A 13410-nucleotide genomic window follows, 5' to 3' on the forward strand; every position below is an offset into this window, starting at 1 on the left:
GACGATATGCCCTATGTTTGATTTTTAGATCTGGATCGTACATGTGAGGAAAGGATTATCTAACGGTGCATGTAGTTTTTTCGTAGCATTTGCTATGTTAATAAGTTTTTTAAAATAAATAATTATTTTAAAATATTTTAAAATAATATTTAATAATTTAAAATTTTAAAATTAAATTAAATTAAATTTTTATAAAATAATATTTCTCTACATTTCCAAAAACTAACTTTATTGATTAAGGTCGTGGCGTGAGACTAGCAAGGGGTACTAGCATTCTGATATGCCTTTACTTTTTCTTTTTTTTTATTCATTGTATTGATTTTTTACTTTATGGTTTGTACCTGTGCTTGTGAAAATCTATCAATTAAATATTTTTATTAGGTTCGTTATTAACTAGTTATTTAATTTATACTGGATAAATGTTTTTTGAAAAAAAATATATAAGCTTTTTAAATTTAGTTCTTTTAATTTTAATTATAAATCATAACGTCTATAGATGCATTTAATTAAATACATCAATAATCATCTATATTAATAAATACAAAAAACAAAATATTAAAATGTTTATTCAACTTGTATCACTATAGGTCGAATAATTTTTTTATAATGAAAAACATTAATGTGTAGGTGTTATTAGAATGTTTTTTCACATCAATTAAAAAATATAACCGTAAATGTTAATGCTTACATATAATAAAATATAGTGAAAATTATATGCATTAAAAAAAAACATGTAAGATCTCAAGTTAATTTTTAACATAGCGGGAAAATAAAATAATTTTGCAATTACTATAGTAAAACATTATTTTTTTAGTCTTTGTATAATGATTTTTCAAAACAAAAGTGTAAAGAAAAAAAATAAATTACAAAAGAATAAAGATAAAAACAAAAAAAAATGTATAAATATGCTAAGTGTAGAGTGATAAATATTTAAAGTGTAAAAAATATAAAATAATTTTTTTCTGACTAAAAAATGCAAAGAAAGAAAAGGAAAAATTACAAAACAATAAAGATAAAAAACAATAATAATAAATTAGGTCAAGTGTAAAATAATAAAAATATCAAGTATAAAGAGAAAAAAAATAAGAAAAACTTTTTTTATAAAATAATCAAAAATTATAATTTTGCCACCATTACAATAAAAACAATTGACAAAATTTTATAATTATACTATTTCTATGTGAAAATATCATTTTTTATTATATTTTCCTTACAATAGGTGTAGATTAGAGGTGAGAAAGAAATATGAGAAAACAATTAAATAAAAAAATTAAAAAAATCAAATAACAAAATTAAATTAATCAATTTAAAACAAAAAATTCTAGTTTAGTTTCAATTATAAAAATTCTGATCGTGCCACTTTAAACAAAATTAAATCGAGTTAAAAAAATAAGTATAAATATTAAACTTTCTTCTCACCTTAAAGGATAAATTAAACTCGAATCTCCCTTAACCTTTCTCTCAGTCACTTTGTCTCTTGTATTTTCAAAAATCAAATAAAAAGTTAATTATTAGGAGTATAGTTCAACTAGTTAGGTTTTAAATTTATTCCCTAGAAATCACTAATTTAAGTTCAACAAACCTCAGGGTCATTAGAGACTTACATGATTGTTAACTTCAGGATTCATGGAATTAATTAAGGTACACGTAAACTAACTCAAACATCCTAGTTAATTAAAAAAAATCAAATCTCAAGGTATAACCTGCCCAAAAGCAGCAACCGCTCCACACAAGCTCGAACGTCTGTCTCTCATTCTAAGCCTTCATTGTTGGCTGTTGAATCCCCTGATTCTTCCATTGTCCCCAAGTAAGCATGCCTCTTTCTCAATTTATTTTAAATTTAATTGGTCCCTCTTTTGGGAATTTTCCTGCAGGTAAATAGATAACCCATGCTGTTATATTCTCTTTGTCTCGCTCGGATAAAAAAAGAAGAAGAATAATTAGTAAATAAAGATAATGTTTTGGTATTCAAGATAATTTGTTAATTATCTTGATTTGGTATGATCATAAACATATCGATTAGATTCAAGATACATCTATTATTGCATAAATTGCACCTAATATATGATTTGTGTGCTTGGTTAATTGGTCTCCTTTGTTTTTAATTTTATGTGGCTTTGCTTGTCTTATATGCATCTCTTTCTCTACGTTGTTCATTTTGTTTTTTTTTTTTTGTCCTAATTAATGTTGTTTTAACATAATTTATTTGATGAAAATTGGAAGGACGTGAAGAACCTAGAGATACAAAAGAGAAACATGAACAACAACAAGATAGTTTTAAAACCAAACCATATACACAAGCAATCTTGTTTCTTTTTAGGTTAGTTTTCTTTGGCTATATTTATTTCTTGGAATTCACTTTCTGGTATATCACTTTCTAAACTTTCCTGTATTTGTTTGTCATTAGAAAAGTTGATCAATGGAAAACACTTTCCAGTTAAAGGCAAATTTGACTTGGTTTCCAAGAAAGTGTTTTCCTGGAAAATTTAGGCGGAAAACATTTTCCGGAAGTTGTGAAAAATTTAGAAATGTCATATTATTTGCTGATTATATCAAATTTGGTCCTCAAACTTTTGATTGCTATATATATTTTATTTTGAATATTTATTTTTCAATTTCATCTCTTAAAATTTAATTTTTATATTAACTTTGGTACTTATTTTTATAATTGTTATTTGCTTTTCCCTTATCATTTTTTTATTGAAATTTTTTATGTATCAAATTTGGTCCTCATTCTTTTTATTGTTACTTATTTTATTTGAAATAATTTATGAAATGTTAATTATTATTATTTTAATTTCTTCATCTTTCATTTTTTTTTTAGATTTGATCTCTATTATTTTGATTATTATTTATTTTATTTGAGATAATTTATGAAATTATATTTTTTTCAATTTCATTCTCATTCAACTTTTTAATTTGTAAGATTTGTTCCTCATTATTTTAATAAACTTGAGAAAAATAAAACATTAATAAGTTATTTTCCAGCTCATTTTCCATGACATAACCAAACACTGGAAAATGTTTTCCAACTTATTTTTTATTACACTACTAAACATCCAAAAATAATTCACTTTCCCGGAATTCACTTTCCAAAAGGAAACTACTTTCCAGCAAACAAATGGGGCATTTATGTATTTCTGTTTTCTTGCAGTTCTTGTTAAACCAATGAGATTTATCATGTTACTAGCTATGTAACCTACGCTCCGTCGCGGGTTAAATATTTTTATTTTTTATAAAAAATTATTTGTGTAGATTTTTTCAATGTATTTTGATAGTTTAAAAAATATTACAAATCAAAAAATATATTTTCATGACAGCCATAATTATCATTGGAAGTAGGGCCCACCTTCAATGGGTCATGCTTCAGCTAGGGCCGCCACTATTAGGGTGTACTGGTCACCTAGACCTACTATCATTGGATTTGGCAACAGTGTCAGACCTAATAAACTAGGGCCTTGACAAAAGGATCCAATAGCTTGATATCTATCAAAGCCCAACACTGCTAGGCAACAGGACCCAGCATCATTGGGTCATGCTTGGCAAAAGAACCCAACAATTGGGTATCCATCTAGGCCTAATGATGCTATTTACATTTAAATTTCTCGATCAAGAGAATCGTGATATAGTGAAATGCACTGACAACATTTTCTTTCTATTATGTTAAAAATTAACTTGAGATCCTATGTGTCTTTATTTATTCATATGATCCTTGATTTATTTATTATATGTAAACATTGGTCTTTTTATTCACATATATATTTCTTACTCGATGTCAAAATTTGTATTAACTACATGTACTAATTCATTCTTTTATGTTAGAAAAAGTATATTTGACTTGCAGCAAGACGAGTTGAATAAATGTGTTAATATTTTTTTTACATTTATTGCAAAATATAATTCTCAATTAATTTATTTAAACGCATGTATAAGCCTTTTGATTTATGATTATGATTTTTTTAGTCAAAAGACACATTTAAAAAGCTTGCATATTCTTTTTTTTTTTTAAGGAAAAAAATTTATCCACCCCATGACAAATCTTGAATCAAATATCTAGTTTAGCATCCTAAAAGCTCTTTCTATTATATTATGCAACAATGATTCATGTTATTTGACTTGCAGCAAGATGAGTTGAATAAATGTGTTAATATTTTTTTTTACATTTATTGCAAAATATAGTTCTCAATTTATTTCTTTAAATGCATGTATAAGCCTTTTGGTTTATGATTATGATTTTTTTAGTCAAAAGACACATTTAATTCTTTTTTTTTAGGTAAAACATTTATCCACCCCATGACAAATCTTGAATCAAATATCTAGTTTAGCATCCTAAAAGCTCTTTCTATTATATTATGCAACAATGATTCATGTTTATCTCTCTTTTTTCTCCTATACAAAAGTCATTTAAATGGCATTGTTCCATGTGATAAGGATCTAAAAATTGAGCATTTAGATAACCAACATTTATGAGATAATCAATAAAAATCTATTGAGCTTAATCTTTAATTGTAGATCAAGATACAAAACAATATGGATTGAACAATGAAATAATTATTTTTCCATTCTCAAACAAAATTATTAGACTTGCTATTAGGAGTATTATGGTTTGTTACTCAAGGTCTATTTGTAAGTATCATATTGATTGAGGGTATCTTAATTTTTTTTCATATTTTTAAAAAATAACTAAATTACCCTTAAAAAAATGGTTTTTTTGGGTTTTTACTTTTTTTTTTTAAATAATGAAATAACTAAATAATCTTTAAAAGCAAAATTTTTTTAACGGGCAACCATGTGCTTTTTTATATACTTTTATCTTGATTTTTTTTGTTATAATCAAGTTGTTCAAGGAAAAATTTGGTATTTTAATAAATATAAAATATTATTAAATAAAATATAGTTGGTGCGTGAGGCTTTGTTTGAAGGTCAAATGTTGACTCTTACGGTGGTGTTTGAATCACCTTAGCGACTCTTCTGTCATTGGGCAGAACGTGTGGCCAACAAACCTTTGATTTAGTGTCGACGGTCTTTTTTCGCCCCTTAGTTTCTCTCTCCTTCTTGATTTCCATGCTTGACCCTCTATATTTTCAAGACAACACTTCAATTTGTTTTTTCTTCATATTTGGTCATTGATGTTTTGATTATTATTTGTTTTATTTGAAATAATTTATAAATTTTGATTTTTTTTTCAATTTCATCCCTATTCAATTTCTTCATATGTTATATTTGGTTTCCATTATCTTGATGGCTATTTATTTTATTTAAGATAATTTTTTTAAAAAAAAATTTCACGATTTCACCCCGTTTAGTTTTTTTTTATCAGATTTGATCCTTTGTATTTTGATTGCTATTTTTTTTACTTTGAGTTTTTTTTTAATTGATATATTTTTTTTTTCAATTTCATCATTCAACATTAAATTAATTGGGAATTGAGCTTCTTCATTAAGTCTAAGTCTAGTATTTCACAGGTTGCAATTTATGGAGATTAACACAAGTTTAGGACATTTGCCTAACTTTTCTTATTTTTTTCCCTTTTTTAAGCTCAAATTCTTTTAGTTTCATCCTTTAGTAATTATCCAATTCGAGATTGGGCTCCTTTAATTTTTTTTATTTGTTTTTATATAATTTATAATTGATTCTAAAAATAATTCTAGTTATCTTAGGTCTTTTTATTTGTAGTTCTTTGTTAAATTTAGATTTTTGAAAATATATTTTAAATTAAATTAAATTAATTGATTAAAAATAATCATGAGATGTTCACTTCATGATATTTTTTTAGCTTGCTTCACGAGACATTGCTTTGACGGCGCATTTGCCTTTTCTTGGTGTGTGCAACCTTTCATAATGAAGTTAGAACTATCTCAATGAGCTCTTTCTATTGGTGGTCCGGTGTCCACAGTAGAGCGACAATGAGTCTTCAATTGACTTTTATTTCTTCTCCTCCCGAATATGATATTGGCAGCTCATTTTTTATATTTAATTATTGCCAAAAAATTTGTTCGTTTTATTTGCTTTCAGTGTTTTTTTAATCATATTATTAAATTAGTCAAGTTTATTGAACTCAATCAAGTTAATAACACGGGTCTCATATTTTTCGTACTTCTTTAAAAATATTGGTTTCGCTTGAACATCATTTTTTTAAGTTAGGGGAAATTTGCAATTTGACTAAAAGATGTGGAAAAGGTTATATTCACTCAAACCCATGTTATTATGGATTGCAATAGTAATTAATAATTTTCTTTTCAATTTGTTTCTTTGAAGTTGCATTTATTTGAAATTTTACTTGACTATTCATTTTGGATGCCTAAATTATGGGATCTTGGGTGTTAGAAAAAAAGAAATTGCTCAGTTTATGTGTGTATGTGTGGTGTAAACTAATTAAATGAAATCTTAATGATTTGGAATAATTGGAGGTTCAGGGATCAAATTTGAACAATAGGCAAATATTCAACCATTTTTTCTTTAAATAATCATGGATTGGATTGCATAGTTAGGTTAAAGATCAACCCTAATTTTTTTTATCACTCAATTTTTTTTTAATTTAATCCTTTTAAATTTAGTTTATTTGGAATTCAACTTAATAGTGTTTTTTGGCTGCTTAGAAATGGGGATCCCATTGTATTAAGAAAAAACTCACAATATGAGGAAAGTCTTGTTCACCCACACTCATGTTACTATGAATTACAATAGTACTCCATAATATTTTTTTTCACTTTAGTCCTTTGATTTTCTTTATTTTGATCCCTCAATTTTTTTTCCTATTTGTTCCTTTGTAGTTGCATTTATTTGCAATTTGACTTGGCTATTTGTTTTAGATGCCTAGATTATAAGATTTAGGGGTGTAAAAAAAAACAATTGTGCTTAGTTTCGACCAATTAAAAGAAATTTTGTTGATTTGAAATAATTGGATCCATAAGGAACAAGTTTGAACAATAGGCAAATATTCAGCCCTTTTATCCTTAAAATAATCAAGGATTGAATTACTTGATCAAGTAAAAGATTAGCCCTAAATTTCTTTGGTCACTCAATGTTTTTTCCAATTTAATCATTTTAAATTTTGTTTATTTGGGACTCAACTTAACAATGTTTTATGGTTGCTTAGAAATGGAGATCCCGCGGTGTCAAGGAAACAATGTTTTTTGGTTGCTTAGAAATGGGGATCCCGCGGTGTCAAGGAAAAACTCTAACATGCGGTTGATGCTCGATTTCACAAAATAAAGTTCAGTTGTATTAGGCTAAAATAATTAAGGCCCGATGGACCAAATTTGAAAATAAAAAAGCAAAACAGGGATTGGGGTAGATAGTTAGAGAGAAAGAAGTTGGCACATGTGGTGGAAGTCATCACTCTCTAACGACATATACGGCTTCCTCCAGTGTTAGACCATTATTTTCCTTCTATACGCGTTTAGGCAAGCCCTTCCTGATGTACAACATGTGTCAATGCTCAACTCACACATCACTTTTACATATTACAAAATATCAAATGTTCAAAATAAATCAAACACTAGTAATCTAAATATACATAGCAATGTCTGAAAATTACAAAAAAAATAAATAAATCCTCGGGAACAGCGCTGGAACAGTAGCGGCGCGTCTTCTCCACGCGCTGCCGCAAGAAAGTTCAACAAACAGGGGGGTCTAGAACGGTTTTCTCCTCTCTTCTCTTCCCTACCCGTGGTGGCTTTCACAGTGACCTGCAACAAGAAAAAAGGAACACAAGCAGTCTGTTTTAAGTTTTTTTTATAGATCCGTTTTCTTCTGCTTTCCATTCGAATCTGCTAATATGGAGTCGGGTTTAGTGCACGCGCCGCCGACAGGCTAGATGTATGGATGGCTAGATCAACGACTTCTCCTCTCCTCCTTCATTTCTACACCGGCGATGTCGCCCACCACTGCCATGGCTGGGAGATCGGTACCCTTAAAGTCTCGATTTTATGCCCCTTCTACTGTCCTTTGGCCTCCCTTCTTATTTCTTCATCTTCCCCGCAATGAGCTGTTGTTAGCAGCGGAGAGGAAGGAGGGTGAGGGGACTGTTGTTGTGTTCAGTCCATAGGAATGGTTGGGTCAGTGGAGAGTCGGGAAGTGAGGTTGTTTTGTGGGGGAAGACCAGCCTGGGTTCTGTAAGAGAGGGAAGATCTGTGGCCGGGAAGGGCAAGGTCTGTGGAAGTGGGGGTGTTCGGGTGACTGGTCTGTGGGAGAAGGAAGGAGCTGGTCTTCGGGTGCTGAAAAATAGCGATGGGGAAGAGAGTCCCTCTATGGTTCTAGGAGTTGGGGAAAAAGAAAGGGAAATGGGGCCGGTTTGTTGGCTGGGACTTGAAGATGAGAGGAAAATGGGGGGAACGGTGATGGCTGGTTTGGCAAAGGAAGAGGGCTTCCTTCGGTTTGAGAGAGAAGCAGAGGAAAAGAGGGAGCGGCGGCCCGGGAGAAGAAGGAAAATCTTTAGGTTTAGGTTTTTTTCTTTTTTGTGGTTCCCCAAATTCCTCAATTTTTTCTCCCCCCACCTTTTTTTTCACTGTAGACTGGTATTTATAGGAGAAGTGTGGCTTGGCCACAATCACATTGGTCCCTCAACTCTTTTTTTTTTGTATTTTGAATTTATTTTAAAAACAAACAATACCAACGTCGACTCAATAAGAAAAATCAGTGATTATAAAATTAACACGTTAAAAGTTGACCATGTTCAAAATACCTTTGAAAATTTAAATTTTTCTGAGATGATGTTGAAAATGCTAAAAACGATGCAAATATATCAAAAATACATTTTTTTGGGATTTTCATTATTTTTTTCTATTTTTGGTTTTTTTCTTAAAATTTATCAAAAACATGGGTAAAAAATTGGGTAGCAACAGGATGGTTGGGAGTTAGACTTCATTTTTTGTTTTTGCTTTTTATGGGGTAATCTCATTCCTATGACTCGGGTAATGAGTTTAGTTTGGTTGTAATTGGATTTTATGATTTTTTCTGATTTTTTTTAGTAAGTTATCTCGGTCTAGTGATTAGGGTAGTGGGTTTGTCAACTTAACTTGGGTTAACTCATATTTTTTTTTTTGTTTTTCTTTTGAAATTGTTTCTTTTCGATTTCGTCCTTTAATTGTAGGTTAGTTGAGAGCTCAACCTTGAATTTGTTTTTCATTTTTCTCTATATTGAGTAATCTCATTCTCATGACTCAAGTCACGAGTTTAGTTTGTTGGGCTTCATTTTTTTATTTGCTTTCTATTAAGTTATATTGATCTTATAACTTGGGTGACAAGTTTGTCAGGTTAACCTAAGTTAACATGCCTATTTTTCTTTTGAAATTATTTCTTTTTAAATTTCATACTTCAACAACAGGTTGGTTGAGACCTGGGTGTCGTCATTTTTCTCAATTTTCTTTCTATGGGGTAATTCAGTTCTCATGACTCAAGTAGCGGGTTTACCTAGGTTAACTTTAGCCGAGTTTTTTGTTATTTTTTAAATTGACTTTTTTTTCCATCCTTATATATTTGGCTTATTCTGCATTAACCTTATATTTTTTTTTATGTTTTTTAAGTAATGATTTGACTCGTGTTATGGAGTTGGTTGAGGATTTAATAATGATTTAAAATGAAAAAAAAGTATAATTAATATAAAATTAACAACTTTTTAAGTCATTAAATTACTATAAAATTGGATTTCTTACATTACTCAATGATGGATGGTTTGTCACCGATGATTTTTTTTATTTTCTCTTTTCTTCTAAAAAAAATAAATTTTTATCCTCTTTAGTTTTGGTGTTTCAATCTTAGTCTTTATTTTTTTTATTTCTATTTTTTTTCTTGACCATTTTAAAAAAGTTTTGTTTATTTTCAATTTAATTATTCAATTACAATTTGTTATAAATTATCTTTTTTGATCGGTCCATATTCTTTGATTTCTAATTTGTTTTTCTTGGTCTTTTTTTAAAGTTTTATTGTTTTCAATTTCATCATGAAATCAAATTTTATGGTGTATTTTTTTATTTAATCCTCACTCTTTTGATTTTTTACTTTTATTAAAATTATTTTTCTTTCCAATTTAACCCTTCAATAAAAATTTTTTTTTGCCCTTTCATTTATGTTTTATTTTAATTTTCACATTTTTTTTGGATTCTTTTGGTGTAATTAATTGTTTTCTCGGTTTTATCATTCATGATTTTTCCATTTACGGTATTTCTAGTATAATGATGTAAGGCACGCGTCTGAAATATTAACGCGGGTTTACATATTTTTCAGTTCATTTTCTTTTTCAACTTAATTGTTCACCTTTGTTTTTTTTTTTAAATGGTTTTGTGGTTTTTCTTAATTTCTTTTTTGTCGGGTTATCCCGATCTCATAACCTGGACTACAAGTTACTCTATGTTGGCTCGCCCTTTATTATCTAGATTACATATTTATGATGCAAACTCGAGTTGAGTCATGTTGTTTTTCTTATCCATTTTCGTGTTTACAATGTTTTTTTCCCTTTAAGTTATTGTGATCTTATTTTTTATAAAACTTTTTGTTTCTTTATTATTGTTGCCTATTTTCATATTATGTAATTAAAACAAAATCAACTTATTAAATCCGGTCAAGCCTGTAACTCGAGTCATTTATTTTTTTTAAATGCATTTGCGACACCTAAATTATCTATGTCTTTTTATTATTTTCTTATTCTAATTTTATTTTTTTATTTTAATTGATACCTATTTTTTATGTCTTTTTTTTTAAAAAATTATTTATTTATGTTTTGATTAATATCCATTCTCTATACTTTTTTGGTTTGCTTATTTAGCTTGTTTTGAATTGAGTTTTTTTTTTTAAAAAAAATTGTTTCATGTGTGTTTATTTTTTGAAGATATTATTTTGATTCATCTGTATTTTTGTTTTGTTTTATATAGATGAAATTTATTTTAAAAAATAAAAAATATTTATTTTTAAATAATATTTCTAATATGTACAACCTTGTATGATATTTTTTTTATTTAATAATTTTCTCGTGTGTGTCTGTTTCTATTATTTTATGATTGAATAAGAAAATCATTTTAGTAAACAAATTCATTAAAAACAATTAGGTAAATGTCCTATGTTGCTGGATCAAATATTTTAATTTACATCTACTTCTTAATTTTTTCGATTTCAATTTTAGTTATAATTAATGATATTGTTTTCACTTATTTACACAAATAATTATTGATTTATTTAATTAAATGCTTGTGTAAGCCTTTTGATTTACACTTATAATTTTTAATGAAAGAAAATGCATCGAAAAAGCCTATAGGGCGTGGAAAAATCATTGTAGCACAAAAAATAGTTTATTATGGATTGTAATAGTTAGGGGTGAGCAAAAAAACCAGAAAACCAATTAAACCGAGAAAACCGGAAAAAAAAACCGAAAAAACCGAACCGAAATTTTTTTTTTTTTGAAAAAACCGGCCGGTTCAGTTCGGTTTCGGTTTTATAACCAAAAAACCGAACCGAACCGAACCGAAACCGACAAAAAACCAGAAAAAAACCGAGCCAAACCGGAAAAACCGAGCCAAACCGAAAAAAACCGAGCCAAAACCAGAAAAACCGAGCCAAACCGGTTTGAACCGGTTTTTGCCCTAAAAAACCGAACCGAACCGAACCGAAACCGGCCAGTTTGACCCAGTTTCGGTTCGGTTTTGGTTTTTTTTCAAAAAAAATTTTCGGTTTGATTACTTTTTTTGATAAAAACCGAACCGAACCGAAAATGATCACCCCTAGTAATAGTGAATTGATGATTTTTCCCTTCAACAAATCAGTCAAGAAGACTAATCTCAAGAATAAAATGATCTTTTTCATGTGATTCATTTGTCATTTTTTTTCAAAAGAGGTACAAAGGTCTTTGCAAAATTTTTTAGAACAATGAAATATCTTTATTGCCCTTATAAATAAAAATAAGATAATTGGTTGTTACGAGAGTTTTTGAAAATTCACATTTTTTTCCCACAATGAATTTATTAAATTACTCTTGAATTCAAAATTAATTAAAATTTATTTTGGGATCATCATCTGATTTTTTCATTATAATCAGATTTGTAAAGAGGTAAATTGATCTTTTATTATAATTAAAAAATATTAAAAATTCAAACTTGTCAAACATGTGCCTCACATGCGGAAACACATGAAAGGAGCCACGAAGCTTTGGCGGCAGCCGGCATGTGAAGAGTTATCCGATGCTGAAAAAATTTCTTCCTCCTTCTTAGTCGATTACTCAAGGCGTCCTTTTCCTTCATAGGTAGCGTGTGTTGGGTTTTGCTAGATGGATTGTCGTTAGAGCTATTTTCTCTTTTCTCTCTCTTCCCTCAAAATTCATGTTTGACTTTTAAAATTTCAAGGTACCCCCCTTAGTTAAGTATATTTGAGTATTAATTCTTATTTTTTTGATTTTTTTATTTTTATCATTGGCCCTTTTGTTAGTTATTTTTTTTCAATTATATCCTTCAATCTATTTTTTTTTTTAAAGTTCGGTCATGATTCTTTTTTTTCCTTCAACTTTTTTTCTCTCTTTTGTAAACTTTCAATTATTTTCAATTTTATTCTTTAATCAAAAATTTTAATTTGTTATTTTTTTAATTTGTTTCTCATTTTAAGATTTCTTCTTTAATTCTTCTGTGAAATTAATTTTTCTTTTCATTTTAGCTGTTCAATTCAAAATTATCCATGCTCTAATTTGTTTTTTTTTTCAAATTTGATCCTCGTTCATTTGATTACTATTTTTTCATTTGAATTTTTCATTGATTTTTTTTTTAATTTCATTAGTTGACATTTGATTTATTGAAATTTGAGCTTCATGATTTTCCGGTTATAAGTTTTATAAGCTAACACGAGTTCAATTCATTTTTTTTCTAGACTTATTTTCTTTTTCGATCTCATTACTTAATAGTAACTCTTTTTTTTTTTTTGAAAAAAATAGGCTTCATGGTTTTCTTCTTTTTTACTTTTATAGGATTATCCTGATCTCATGGTCTGGTCTGTGGGTTTGACGGTTTAACCTAGCTTGAATCATTGTTTTGGGTTTTAATTATTTTTTTCTTTGGATCTTTTTGTGTGATTTTTTAAATTTTATTCTTTAATATTTAATTTGTTGAGAATTGATTTTCGTGATTTGTTTATGTTTGATGCTTCCGATCAAGTGGATCGGGACATGAGTTTTATATGCTAACAAGGGTTGATATTATTTTTTTGTTTGACTTTTTTTTTCATCTCATAATTTGATATTGTTATTTAATTGAGTTTCATGATTTTCTTCCCTTTTGTTTATGTCTAGTTATCTTGATTTGTTTGTCTTTTTTTAATTTTATCATAATTGAAATTTAAAAATTAAACTTTGAGATATTTTTAAATTTTTTATTTTTGATTAAATAACTCGGGGTCAATGATTAAATGCGTAACACAAGTTAATATCTTTTTTTT

Source organism: Populus trichocarpa, chromosome 15 (assembly GCF_000002775.5).
Source record: "Populus trichocarpa isolate Nisqually-1 chromosome 15, P.trichocarpa_v4.1, whole genome shotgun sequence".
NCBI classification, from domain to species: domain Eukaryota; kingdom Viridiplantae; phylum Streptophyta; class Magnoliopsida; order Malpighiales; family Salicaceae; genus Populus; species Populus trichocarpa.